Genomic DNA, 14,373 nt, shown 5'->3' on the forward strand with positions numbered 1-14,373 from the left:
CTGTAGAATGTAAATTCCTAGGGACCGGGTGGGGGGGTTTGTATGTTTTGTTTGCTTTTGGATTCCTAGCACCTGGTATAGTGCCTATAATATATTAGACTTCAATAAATATTTGTTGAATGCATAAAAGAAGGGCTTAGGGTAGTTCATAGCACATAATGAGCACTCAATAGATGTTAACTATTATTTTAAAAGTTGTCATTGTGCATAGTATAGGATAACTATAAGCCAAGAGTCTACTTACACGTATTAATGGCCCTATAACTCTGTATGGTAAAGCTCCGCTAGTATTTCACTTTAGCCTCCAAATATCTCTTCTGGAATATACCAGTGCTTAGCACCATGCCTTGTACACTCTCAGTAACTCTTTGATAAAATGAGTGGTTCCGTTTCTGCCTTGAGAATATCGTCTTTAGAAGGCCAAGACTAGAAACCCAGTGTTCTTTGGGACCAGCTTCCTGATTAAATCTTTTCAAAACAAAAGCAGTAAGGGTAGCAGAAATTTACAGGTTAGAATTTCCCCTTCTTCCATTCTAAGACTAAATTCTTAGCCCTGGGTCCTTTTTACTTAACTTAAAATTACTGGGCAATTTCAATAGTTTCACTTTGTTTTTCATTGTAGAGCTTGGTGTCCATGTGTATTATAATACAAAGTCCAATATCATAGCAAATGATAGACATGTTCATGAAGATCCCTCTGTCAGGTCAGTTCAACAAATATGGAGATCTACTTACACTGAACTAAGTGCAAGGAAGTTGTAGATGAATATTACTTGGTTCCACCTTTGAGGAGCCTAAGAACAGTGGAGAAGACAGACACATAAGTAATTGTATTTCAATACAGCGTAATAAATGCTGCAAGAGGACCATGTGCAGAGGTGTAGAGGTAGCAAATAGGAAGGAATGATTAACTTTTGTAGATGGGGTGAGTTGGGGAGGAGATTAAAAGAAGGCTTCTTAAAGGTTATACCCAAGCAAAGCTTTTATGTATGAAAAAGTGTAAACATGAGTTATGGTGAGTAGGGTGGGGGCTGGAGAGGAAGAAGGCATCTCAGAAAGAGGGAACAGTGTGCGCAGGCACAAAGATGCATAACAGTATAGTATGCTCAGAAAAGTCACAAATAGTTTGGTATTATTGAAGCAGAAGGTGTGAGTGTGTGTGTGTGTGTGTGTGTGTGTGTGTGTGTGTGGTGTAGGGGGTGGTGGCATGCGTGGGAAGTCACAGAATATGAGGCTGCAGGGCTTTCCATTCAACATTAAGAGCTCCCATGTGGTCAGTGGGGAGCTATTCAAAACAGAAGCCAAGTTCTCAAAACTACTCTTCTTGCGCTACAGAGGGTGTATTGAAGGAGATAAGAGGGGAGGTAAGGAGTCTACTCAGGAGTCTATTGAAAAAGTCCCAAGGTAAGCTGATGATGGCCTGAACTAAGGCAGTGTTACTGGGGATGGAGAAGAAGAAAGGACTTTTGAGACATTCTTCAGAGACTCAGGCAAAACACATTTGGTTGATTGCATTTAGGGGGCACGAGGAAGACAAACACCTACTTGCTTCATAAAAATACATTTCTTATTTCCAGATTCTAAATAAGTTGGAGCATTAGCATTTGCTGAGAAGGGGAGTTCTGAGACAGAAGCTATGGCAGGCCTCTGCACCCCACAGGTGCACAGAACAGCTGGGTTCCTCTGGGGTTTCGTCTCCAGAACGAAATTGTTGGTTTCCAAGGCAAAGAACCCTAACCTGGTCTCTAAGAGCTGGAGGGAGTCTCAGAGGTCATTTAGTCGAAGCTTCTACCTAATGCAGGAACCATTTCTGTAGTATCCTGGACATAAGATCATCCAGCCTCAGCTTGAAATCCACTTCCAGAGATGGGGATTTTGCCACTTCTTAAGGCAGCGCCTTCTACCTTTGAACAGTTCTGTTAGAAAGTTCTGCTTTACACTGAGCCAAAATTGGCCTTCTAATCTCTGGTTCTGGTTATATCCCATAATGCCACACAAGTGTGATTTGTTTTCAAGAAGAAGTCTTACTCAGAAATTAAAGATGACTTTTGGATCCCCACGCGGTTTCCTTAGTTCCAGTTGCTCCTTGTGGGACATGGTTTCTGGACCCCTTACATCTTGTTTGTGCTTCTGGAGACAAGCATGAAATGTCAGGGATCCTCTTCAGAAGCAGCACCAACAACCCATCATAATACAGTGGGCCCGCTCCTGCGATGTGGAGCCCGCAGATGTGGAGAGCCAGCTGCACTACACTATTTTATATGAGATATTTGAGCATCCACAGATTTTAGTAGCTGCGTGGGGTCCTGCAGTTAATCCCCCGCAGATACCAAGGGATGACTGTACTACCCACAAGAGCCCAGTGGTCCGGACATGCGTTTTCATCAATGTAGCCTGAGGTTCGTAGGGGTTTTTTAGCAGCCAAATCATTAGCACCTGCTGAGTTTCCGGTCGCCAAAACCCCTGAGCTAACCCTGTCAGCCCTATTCAGTTCAACTGATTTTTAGAATCTACGTGCAGGACTTACATATGTTCCTGTGAAACTTCACCTTCTTGGGTTTGTAGACGCAGAGTTTGTCTGTGATGAGAGTTTACTGATTCAAGACTCAAAACAATCATATTAACCCCACTTTTAGTTTGATAAGTGTTCCTGGAGGTTAACCTCTAATTGCATCTCCCCTTCACCTTCGTCTGAGGCTTATATTCCTTTCTTGTCTCAACATTTTCCTGATCCCAGAGCAGCTCAGGAACTTTAACTGACAGTTCTACTGCAGCAGCTGTTGTAGCTCCACACGTGTTGCCCCTTAGCCTCTGTTGTTGCTGCCACTGCCCTGCTGTCACTCCTGGTGAGAGCCGCCAACTTGGGTGTATCTTTGGAGTTTGTCACTCCGCTGTGCACTGCTCATTCCCACATTGTTGGTGACATTGTTATCATCCATTTTGCTTCTAGTCACGCTAGTTCTTCCTCTGCTCCAGCAGGCCCTGCACTCAGACGGGGAAGACCTCCACCCACAAGCATCACACTTCTTTAATTATATGCCACAGAGGAAGGCATACTTTCTATGTGTGTGTGAGTGTGTGTACGTGTTTTAATACCCCCCATCAGTGTTACACACCCTATTTATTTCACCCTACCTTTAGGTTGTTGACAGGCTCCCTACCTCATCCCAGGATTCCTTCAGGGCTGAGACAGAAGACAATTCAAGTGGTAAGCAACAGTCATAAGCTCTGTTGAGGGCTTGGCATAGTGTCGGAGCTCAGTGCCCAGAGTATATCACCCCAAATTGTCACTTCCCACCAGTCCTCCACCAGTGCCCCTGGTTTGAACTGGTGGCCTTCCTCTAGCTATGGAAGATGAATTCCATAACCCCCTCCTTTGTTCGCCCTTTCAGAGCCCTGCACGAGGAGTTGAGGAACAACCTTTGTCCCCTAGAGTCAGGCCAAGAGTCTTTGTCTTGGAAGTGAAAAGCAGTTCCAACCTCTATACTCTCTTTTTGGACTTTCGCCTCTTCACACAAACACGGTTTACTCTGGAGGCGCTAATTGGCTGAATTTTTTTTTTAAACATCTGTATTGGAGTATAATTGCTTTACAATGGTGTGTTAGTTTCTGCTGTATAGCAAAGTGAATCAGCTATACATATACATATATCCCCATATCTCCTCCCTCTTGCGTCTCCCTCCCACCCTCCCTATCCCACCCCTCTAGGTGGTCACAAAGCACTGAGCTGATCTCCCTGTGCTATGCGGCTGCTTCCCACTAGCTATCTATTTTACATTTGGTAGTGTATATATGTCCATTACACTCTCTCATCTAATTGGCTGAATTCTGAGGCAGATTCCCAGAAGGTTCACTGCTCCCGTCCGTGAGACTCATCATGTGTCTTTTAGTGAATGTGTGTGCTTTATCCAGCTTAAGAAACTTGCGTTTGGAGGTTTGGCCCTGACTGTAGCACCCTCTTCGCCTTGGCAGTTGTGACTTAACCTCCCTTAGCATAACTTCCCCTCTCTACAAAATGAGGAGGGTGATACCCTTTCTTTCCTCAGAGGGTTTCTTAAGGACCGAATGAAATACTATATGTATTTTTACAAGTTCTAAGAAACAATGCAGGTATTATTATTTACTAGAATTGTCCATGGTCCAAATCAGCTCTAAGGGTCTAACTCAGGCTGCCGGAAAATATGTGACCAATGGGAGGAAGGAAGCTAGTCCCTTGGGGGCTACAAAACTGTCACAGGGTCAGAATCTCCAAATTTTAGAGTAGATGGGGCCTAACAGATCACTTGGTCCAACACCCTCACTTTGCTGAAAAATCAGACGAGAGAGGAGCAGGGGACTTGCCTTGAGATTTGCTTGGGTCAGAGGATCCACAGAGAAGTAACAATCCTCAAAGCTAGAGAAGACGAGAGGCCAGCCAGCAATCGGGAAACGTGTCCAGCCTCTCCCAAGGTCAGGGAAACTTGATCTTTCTAGCAGGTGGATGGTTTCTTAACCGCTTTCCTTACCTTGAGAGCTTCCTCTGGCTCACAGGCTCCTCGAAGACCCACCTGTGTCCTTTTAGAGACCAGCTTTCCCAAGCAAGCATAACCGTGTTGTCTCTCAGCTGTGCTGCTGCATAGTGGATGAGGGCTGCACTCTGGATCAGCCGGGGACCCCAGTGCCAAGCCTCTGATATATAGTGTGGGGACTGCAGGGCATCCAAGTTGCAACAGGAACGAGATGAGCCTGTGGCCTCGGGCTTCTAAGCTGCCCCTCAACCCACACTTCAAAGAAAGTTATTACACAAGAGTTAGACTAAATCAAACCAAACTGCAATGTTTGCATACTGTGGCCCATTTTCAGATCTCACTGTGTCTCACCACTCGTCCCTCAGAAACCTAGCTTGGAGTAGAACAAAAGGACCCAATGATAATTTAGTTGCAGGTCTTTAAAAATGAGCCCAACTGATTTATTTTGAAATTTCAGTTAAGCATGATGTCAAGAAAATCTCTCTGGCTATTTATCATCTTTTTTTCCTCTTGCGTAGTCTGAATAGGCAGGATAAAATTAGAAACTGGCTGTTCACATGCTTCCAGCTTTTGTTGTAGGCAGATGTTTTTACTAGAATATCAGAGTGTTAAGATGTTTTGATGATCATTCTCTGCCAAAAGAATACTCATCGTAGCAAGAAAGGTCTTTACTATGCCATTTACTTTCTTTATTAGCAATGTTATACAGGTGCTGTAGGAAGAGGTACAATAAATGATCTAAAGATATATATTTCACTTTGGTGAGAACTGCTACTCCCATTTTTCCAAATCGCCACAACCTGAAAGCATGAAAAATTGCATTTTTCTTTTGTAGCTTTGAACAGTGGATATAAGATCTGTAAGTTTTTTGAATCATCAAAGAGATAAAGCTTATATTCATTGTTGTCTAGTGTTGAGCATATTTTGTAGGATGGTTTAGAAAACTTTGTATGGTACATATGGTACCCCTTTCATTTAATCTAGTAATTGAACCATTAAAACCCATACCTCCTAGCCATTCTCCATACATTCGTTATGCGCAACAGGGACGCTTCTAGATACTCCTTTAGTTCCAACCATGAATCACTGCAGTGTCTCAGAATCGTGGACGGTTGGAGCTGGGAGAGATCCCCAAGCGGCATGAAGAAGGAAACTGAGACCACAAAGACAGGTAATTTACCCAAGACTGCACAGACAGTTACTCAGAGCCATGGCTAGGATTCAGGTTGGGTGCCTTCTGCTTCCGTATGTGGCACCTCGCTTTATTAGATCAAGAATGACAGACTGGAAAACCAAAATCAAAGAATTTTATGTGAGCAGAGACAAAAGTGAACTTTTAAATCGCAAACCTAAAGGCCAATACGTTAAAAAAAAAAACAACAATCAAACCAAGCATCCAGCCCAAAAGGGGGAATGAGAGGCTGCAAAGCCCAGGGAAAAGTTATGACCTGGGTCTGAAGAGAAGAGGAGATGAGGACTCTTTTGGCTTCTGTTGACTAGACACATCTGTGGTGCAAGAATGGAATATTTTTATGGTACCCTTTCCATATTTCTTTTTATTGTCCCAATATTTGTGTACCATCCTTAGATTTTGACTTGCTTTGTTTTGGAAACGTTAAAGACTGAGATGCCGCTAAAGAGATTCTCATCCTCCGCCCTGGTCAGCAGCTTGCCCCTTTCCGTAGGTGCTGCCACACTTATCTTCTGAGCCAGAACATTAATCAGTCCATCACCCAGTCTTTACTCAAACTTAGCCCCAGATACAAAGAGTATCACGTAGTCACTGCTCTCAGGGAGATCATAATCTGTTTCGGAGGTTTCAGAGGATATTATTAGCACCTTGGAATTATTTGCAAATTGCCATGTACATGTGAATATCTTTGAGGGAAGAGTCAAAGAAATATCTGATGATCAGAGGGTTCTACAACTCAGAGAGGTTGATTAATCGGTCCAGGTGGAGAGACGAGACTAATTTACAGAATCAGCAAAATAAGAACAGTATATGATATTCAATACATTTGTGAGATCAAGGTGGGTCAGCTTCCCAGACAGCTTCCAGAATGAGGTGGGGTTTTTACGTGTGTCTTGAAGGGGAGAAGATGTCTGGATAGGTAGAAAGGAAAGGGCAAGTGTGCCTGACTGGGAGAATACAGTGGATTGGAAACTAAAATTTATTAAGCAGAACGCATATACATATATTACGATCTCATTTAATCTTCACAACAAGACAGTGAAGTGAGGATTATCATCTCCATGTTACAGGTGAAAACAGATCCAGGAAGGTTAGGTGCCTTGTATACAGTTGGGAGATTGGCAAAGCCACGTTAAGAACCCCAATCATTTAGTCACGGATATGAAATGTATAGTATGGGCAATATAGCCAATAATTATGTTATATCTTTGTATGGTGACAGATGGTAACTAGACTTGTCACGGTGATCATTTAGAAATGTATAGAAATATTGAATCACTATGTTGTGTAACATGAACTAACATAGTTTGTAGGTCAATTATATTTCAAAAACAAACAAACTCACAGAAAAAGAGATCAGATTTATGGTTACCAGAGGCAGGGTATGGGGGTAGGAGAATTGGATGCAGGCAGTCAAAAAGTACAAAGTTCCGGTTATAAGATAAATAAGTACTAGGGATGTAGTGTACAGCATGATAAAGATAATTAGCACTGCTGTATGGTGTATAGGAAAGTTGTTAAGAGAGCAAATCCTAAGAGTTCTCATCACAAGGAACAAAATTCTTTTTCTTTTTCTTTAATTTTACATCTTTATGAGATTACTGATGTTCACTAAACTTCTGGGAATCATTTCATGATGTATATAAAGTCAAATTATGCTGTACACCTTAAACTTTCACAGTGCTGTATGTCCATTATACCTCCATATAACTGGAAGCAGAAAAGTAGAACCCAGGCCATTTGACCTCAAAAGCTTCTTGCTGAGAAGCGAGGCTCATATGGTGACAGTAGAGCTAAATCCTGTCAAGCTAGGATCGTAACGAACCTTTACTGAGCACTTACTATGTGCCAGTCAGGATGTAAGCTCTTCATCTCATTTAATACACAAAATAACCCTCTGGGAGGTTATTGTTGCTGCGCTCACTTTACAGTTGAGGAACCTAAGGTTATAAGTAGTTTGTCAAGGGAATTCCCTGGTGGTCCAGTGGTTAGGACTCCGTGCTCTCACTGCCAAAGGCCCGAGTTCAATCCCTGGTTGGGGAACTAAGATCCCACAAGCTGCATGGTGCGGCCAAAAAAACAAAAATAGTTTATCAAGGTTCACACAGATAATGGGTGGCTGAATTGGAAGATTTGAAATTCAGATCTAATCTGTTTGACTCCAGAGTCCCACTCTTGAAACATGCTAGAAAATTAGCATTTTGTGAGTGTTCACAGCATGCCAGGCACTGTGCTGAGCACTTTATGTGCATCATCCCATTCAATTCCACAGAAACCCTGCGAAGGACATGGAATATTATTTTCTGTATTTTACAATGAGGAGCGAAGTCACGGGTGAACTGAAGCTCAGGAAGGTTTAGTAACTAGTCCAGGGTCACAGTTTGGCAGGGCTGGAATCTAACCCAAGTCTTCTGGCTCTGGAACCTGGACTCAGAACTCCTGTGGTACAGTTTACCCAAACCAGGGATTCTGGGAGTGAAGGACTAAAGTCACTTCTCTTAACTATTCCCTCTCCTCCCACTGTATTTCTTATCTTCTCAGTCATTATTTTTTCATGCCTTTTAGTGGCTCCCTTATTACTTCAGATTCTCATATACATTGGACCCAAATCACTATTTAAAGAAAGCCTGGGATAAATGTTTTTTTGTAATGTTATAAATGGAGCTAATGTGAGTAAGACCTCATTTATTCATCAAACTTTTATTGAGCCCCTACCGAGGGCTGCTCAGGGTGCTGGGAATATAAAGACACAAAGAAAAAGTCCTTCTCGGTAAGCTGGGACAAAGTAAGAGAGTAGCATCGACATATATACACTACCAAATGTAAAATAGGTAGCTAATGGGTAGCAGCTGCATAGCACAGGGAGATCAGCTCGGTGCTTTGTGACCACCTAGAGGGGTAAGATAGGGAGGATGGGAGGGAGGCTCTAGAGGGAGGGGATATAGGGTTATATGTACATGTATAGCTGATTTGCTTTGTAATACAGCAGAAACTAACACAACATTGTAAAGCAATTATACTCCAATAAAGATGTTAAAAGAAAAATTGCTTCTCTTCAGGGACTGCACAGTCTTGTGACGAGGATAGACACTAGGCCCATAGACAAGTAATTGAAATACAGTGTGATAAATCGTGTGATAGAGGTAGGGACAGAGTAACGTCAGAACACAGAGAAGGGACATCTGACTCAGAATGGGGTATTGGTGGGAGTTGGGGAAGGTGCACACGCGCGAGTCTTTCTCTCACACAACTTTTACTAGCTCATTGCACAATTGCTTTCTTTCTGTTATATTGAAGTATAATTGATTTATGTGTTAGTTTCTGGTGTACAGCAAAGTGATTCAGTTATATATATATATATATATATATATAGTTTTTCATATTCTTTTCCATTATGGCTTATTACAGGATATTGAATATAGTTCCCTGTGCTATACAGTAGGACCTTTTTGTTTATCGATTTTATATATAGTAGTTTGTTAATCTCAAACTCCTAATTTATCCCTCCCCCATCCTCTTTCCCCTTTGGTAACCATAAGTTTGTTTTCTATGTCTGTGAGTCTGTTTTTCACAATTGCTTTATTAAACTTATAAAGTCAACACAAAGACAGTGGTTTATGAAAGCAACACGTAGGGCTTTTGCTGGTGATATCAGATGTGCTGTTCTTGAATAATTCCCTTATTTGAACAAAGCAGCAAGCTCTGTTGATGAAGCATTGAGTTGAGGATATCTCTTATCACCTGTGAATTTTAGACTGAGAGATACTTCCAAGTTCTTTCTGTATTTCTTCATTATTTTAAAATTTTTAAAAGTCAACTTTATTGTAACATAATTTACAGATAATAAAATTCAATTTTAAGTGTATAACTTGATGAGTTTTGACAAATGTATGCAATTGTGTAATTATCATTACAATCAAGATATAGAATATTTCCAAAACTTGAAAAAGTACCCTTGTGTCTGAATCCAGTCACTGTATTCAGTCATAGCAAGAGCTGTAGCGGGTAACCGTTAAAGAAATTAAATGGCTGGAGAGAGCATGACCAATCTAAGGAACTAACATTTATTGAGCACTTTCTGGATGCTTAACCTAAGTACATACACAGATTTATTTACACCCCCTATAAACCATGTGGGGGTTTTATCTCCATTCTACAGAAGAGGAAATTAAGGCTCAGAGAATTTAAATCACTTGCTCAAGGTCATTGAGCTAGAAGTGGTGGAGCCAGATTCCACCCAGTTTGTTTCCCACATTACCTTCTCACTGCTAATATATAGAGGAAAAGGTATAAAGAAATATGGCAATACTCAATGCTCTGTGGTGACCTAAATGGGAAGGAAAGCCAAAAAAGAGGGGATATATGTATACGTATAGCTTATTTACTTTGCTGTACAGTAGAAACTAACACAACATTGTAAAGCAACTATACTCCAATAAAAATTTTAAAAAAAGAAAAAGAAATATGGGAAGCAAAAGACTAGATACCATCTGATTCTATTCATATGAAATTCTAGAAAAGGTAAAACTAGTGATCGAAAGCAAATCATTGGTTATCAGGGGTGTGGGAAGAGGATTAACTGCAAAGGGGCACGAGGAAACTTTTTCAGTTTATGGAAATATTCTACATCTTGATTGTAGTTACACAATTATATACATTTACCAAAACTCATCAAAATGTATGCTTAAAGTTGAATTTTATTATATGCAAATTATACCTCAATAAAGTAATTTTAAAAATCTAAAAAGAAAAAATATAGAAAGACCTTGGAAATATCTTTTGGTTTAAAAGTCACAACAAAATTGTCACCTTTAAAAATGTAACTTTTGCCACATTGAATAATGAAAGTGTAGAAATATTTTGTATGAAATGATGCTAAAATCTTTAAAGGCTGGCAAAATAAATCAGTGCTCATTATGACTTTGAAATTAAATCAGCAAACTGTTTTCTTGCATGAAATGAACAATTCAATATATACATTTCTGAATCTGTTGCAAATGTCTGGTGTACAAGGGTCTGATTAAGCATGATCCAAAAAGAGCTTGCAAGTAGGACTGTTTACTAACATTTCAATTTCTGTGCCTCATTTATTAGACTTAGAATAAAAGGGCTGTTTGGGATTGTCTTTAACCTTGATGATATTTCCACTGAAGCAGCATAATGGCTCTTAATTGCTTAAGTGAAGAGAGCATGTTGATGTGTCCTTCTTTGGGCTAAGAGCTCAGAGCCTAAACCATTATGCTAATTCAAGCATTATATACACCAAAGTATTTATGGGACTGACACAAGTGATGTTGTAGGTAAAGGGCTGTGAAATGGTCTGTAAACAGAGAGAATTGATTTGAGGCCCAAAAGCAGTGCTGTTAAAAGTCACAGCCATTGAACAGCCAACCCTACAATTTCTATCCAGATTGTCAAACTGGGTCAGACAGTGTCAGCAGGGCTGCCATTAGAGATCAGATGGGTGATGTAATAATATGTAAACCAACCACATAAACAGATAATTCTCATGGTAGAGGTTCATACCCACCTGGGGTGTGTGTGTGTGTGTGTGTGTGTGTGGGTCTGTCTGTGTGAATTCTCATTATGGAAACTTCACAATGCCATATTCAGTCAAATATCAATGCATTGGGGGTTTTTTTGGTTTTTTTTTTTTGGTTTTTTTGCATTACGCGGGCCTCTCACTGCTGTGGCCTCTCCCGTTGCGGAGCACAGGCTCCGGACGCACTGGCTCAGCGGCCGTGGCTCACAGGCCCAGCCGCTCTGCGGCATGTGGGATCTTCCTGGACCGGGGCACAAACCCGTGTCCTCTGCATCGGCAGGCGGACTCTCAACCACTGTGCCACCAGGGAAGCCCAATGCATTGGTTTTTGATAAAAGAAAAACTTCCAGCCAGTATAAGTGAGACAAGAGAGCAGCAATGCAACATAAAGACATCCAGGGAGAATTAATCTGTAATCATACGGGAAAGGAAGGACAATCAGATCCATGCATTTGACCATCTAGACTTTGACATCATCTGTTTTTCATGCGTCTCTTTCTACAATAGGACTGTACATTTTTTGAGTCAACCTCAAAATAATTATGTAAGGCTCCTCATCATCTGCATTACCAGCATGCCTTTTGACTTAGGACGTCAAAAAAAATGGAATCAATTGTTCTAAAAACTAGGTGGACTTTGAGTTCAGATCCCTACTCTGCCACTTACTGACTTGGGGCAAGTTGTACAACCTCCCTGCACCTCAGTTTCTTCCTCTGTAAAATGGGGCATTGACCTCACAGGATTATTGTGGGGCTGAATACATATAAGGATACCTGCCACAAAGTAAGCATTCAAAAAATGATGAATATTACTGATACGTATTTGGCCTCATAAACTTTTGATTTATGCCTGATATAATTTCTGTGTCAGTTCAATTTTCTTCTTTCTTGGGATTCACAGAGATTATTAACATTCTAGGGAGTTTATTGGATATATGTGGTATTTTAAAAAACAGCTCAAAGCATTCTCTCTTAAACTAGAAAGTTCATTAAAGTGTATATTTTCTCACAGTGACAACAACAAACAGCTCACAGTTAACTCCTTTTAACTTTTCCTTTTTTCCCCAATGAAGGTCCTCTGTCATAGGGTTAGGTTCTACACCAGGAGCACGTCTTTCTCATTTGGTTTCAATGTTAGTGCAGCTTACAGTGGAGTTCTCCGTGAGTGGAATAACAGTGACGTCCTGTGCTGATGGATATGAGTCAGTTAAATTCTTCAGGCCCCTCTTTTGGACAAGAACCTCTACAATGCTTTTCCTCTTATTAGATTGACATCTTATGTTAATTTGCTGTCATTCCAAGCCAAGCTTTTACTGTATAGCTCTGTTTGTATTGGTTAACAGTTTTAATTTAAATATCATTTTCTGGGTATACAGTTGCTCAGGAAATTTTGATGAATTTCAGAATTATGAGTCATTGTATTTAAAATGGCACAGTGTGAAATCAAGACATGGTTTAACCATCCTATGACTTAGCTGTTCTTGTAACTGTCTTCCTTGAGAATGTGCATTAATGAGAAGATAAGATTTTGATTTAATTTTAATCTGTTAGCTCATCAGTTCTAGGGGTAAATTGTATTATGGTATTTTCTGATGGCTTAACATGTGGGATCCTATCAAGGGTAATACAGTGTGTGGTTCCAAAAAAAGGTTCTGTTTTAAAGTTTCTAACATGCTACAAATGCATATTTTAGGAAATATTTTTAAATGCACACAAGACATCCCTTAATCATAGATGAAAGAATTTTCCCAATTTCTTTCTCAACATTTTTGAGCTAGAGGTTTCTTTGAAACTTTGAACATACACAGATTGTTCCAGAGATGCTGTTATTAACAGCTGGGGGGAAAATCCAATAATAGGACCAGAGGTGATATCTAGAGGTTATTTTGTTTCAACCCTTCCATAGGCAGGGCTATGTCCAATAATTTTGGACCAATAGGGATCTAGCTTATTTATAAAGGTATTTTAGAGATTTCACAGCCACACATAGTAACCCATTCAGAGATTCTATAATCCAGGCCAATAACTCTTCAATAAAGTTTAAACCAAATCAGAATGATCCCAAAGTACAGCTTTATAGATTGGGCCCCTTCTGTCCTCTAGGCAGTCAAAGAGATGTACAAACAGCTTAAACTGGTTCTCTGGTCCCCTTAGGTCACAGAGAAGAAGGCTTTAAGTCTACGAGAGATGACAAATAGATTTCAGTGTGAGTGTCAATTCTCATGGATCAGTGGTAGTTGCCTGGAGCAAGGTGTTAGAGGACTTGAGGCTCTGTCCAGGGTCAGCAGGAAATCGTGCCATGATCTATTAGCAATGCCTGCCATGGTGAAGGGGTGGAAGGTGGGAGCAGCTTTTTCACTAGGACATGCCATTCCGAATTTGTATGTTGTATGTTCTTCCCTGTTGCCCATCTTTCTCAGCTGAAGTTACTTTAAGCTAGCAAACCAGTACCAGTCTAGGTTCCTACAAAGTGGATGCGTTCTTCCACCCGCATCACATTTTAAAATTTTTGTGTAGATCTGGAAAACATCCTGGGTGCTTTTTTTTTCCCCAAAAAGATAAAGAATAAGAGTTTCTTCTGAAAGCCTGAAACCTTTACTTCACTGAACAAATATATTGAGTACCTACTATGTGCCAGGCATGTGCCAGGCATGTATGTGTAAGCATGAATGGACTATTTTATTTGTTCAAAGTATCTTTATTAAATAAGTTAAAATATAGGAGCCCTCCCTAAAATTCCTAGAAATGTTTTGTGCTCAATAAATCTGAATTATCCTTTTAAAATATCTTTTACATGCCAGATTCGGCCAAACATGTTTACGCTCTCAGCATCCCTTTACCCCTCCCCCAAAAGGAAACATGGTAACAACCTGACCTGGAAGTTAAGAGATCTGGTCTATGGTCCTGGTTCCATACTAACAAGCAGTGGGACCTAGAGCAAGTCCCTCCACTGGCCTGTGCCCCCATTCCCCATCTGTAAAGGGGAACACCACTGACCCCCTGGAATGTTGTGTGGCTGGTCACATGGCAAAGGAAAGCACCTGGAGCAAAAAAATGCCTAATGCCAATGCTTTCTGTAACATCAGCATGGATTATTGTTTAAAACCAAACAAAGGAGAAGCACAGGGGCCA

Source organism: Pseudorca crassidens, chromosome 2 (genome assembly GCF_039906515.1).
Source record: "Pseudorca crassidens isolate mPseCra1 chromosome 2, mPseCra1.hap1, whole genome shotgun sequence".
Classification (NCBI taxonomy): domain Eukaryota; kingdom Metazoa; phylum Chordata; class Mammalia; order Artiodactyla; family Delphinidae; genus Pseudorca; species Pseudorca crassidens.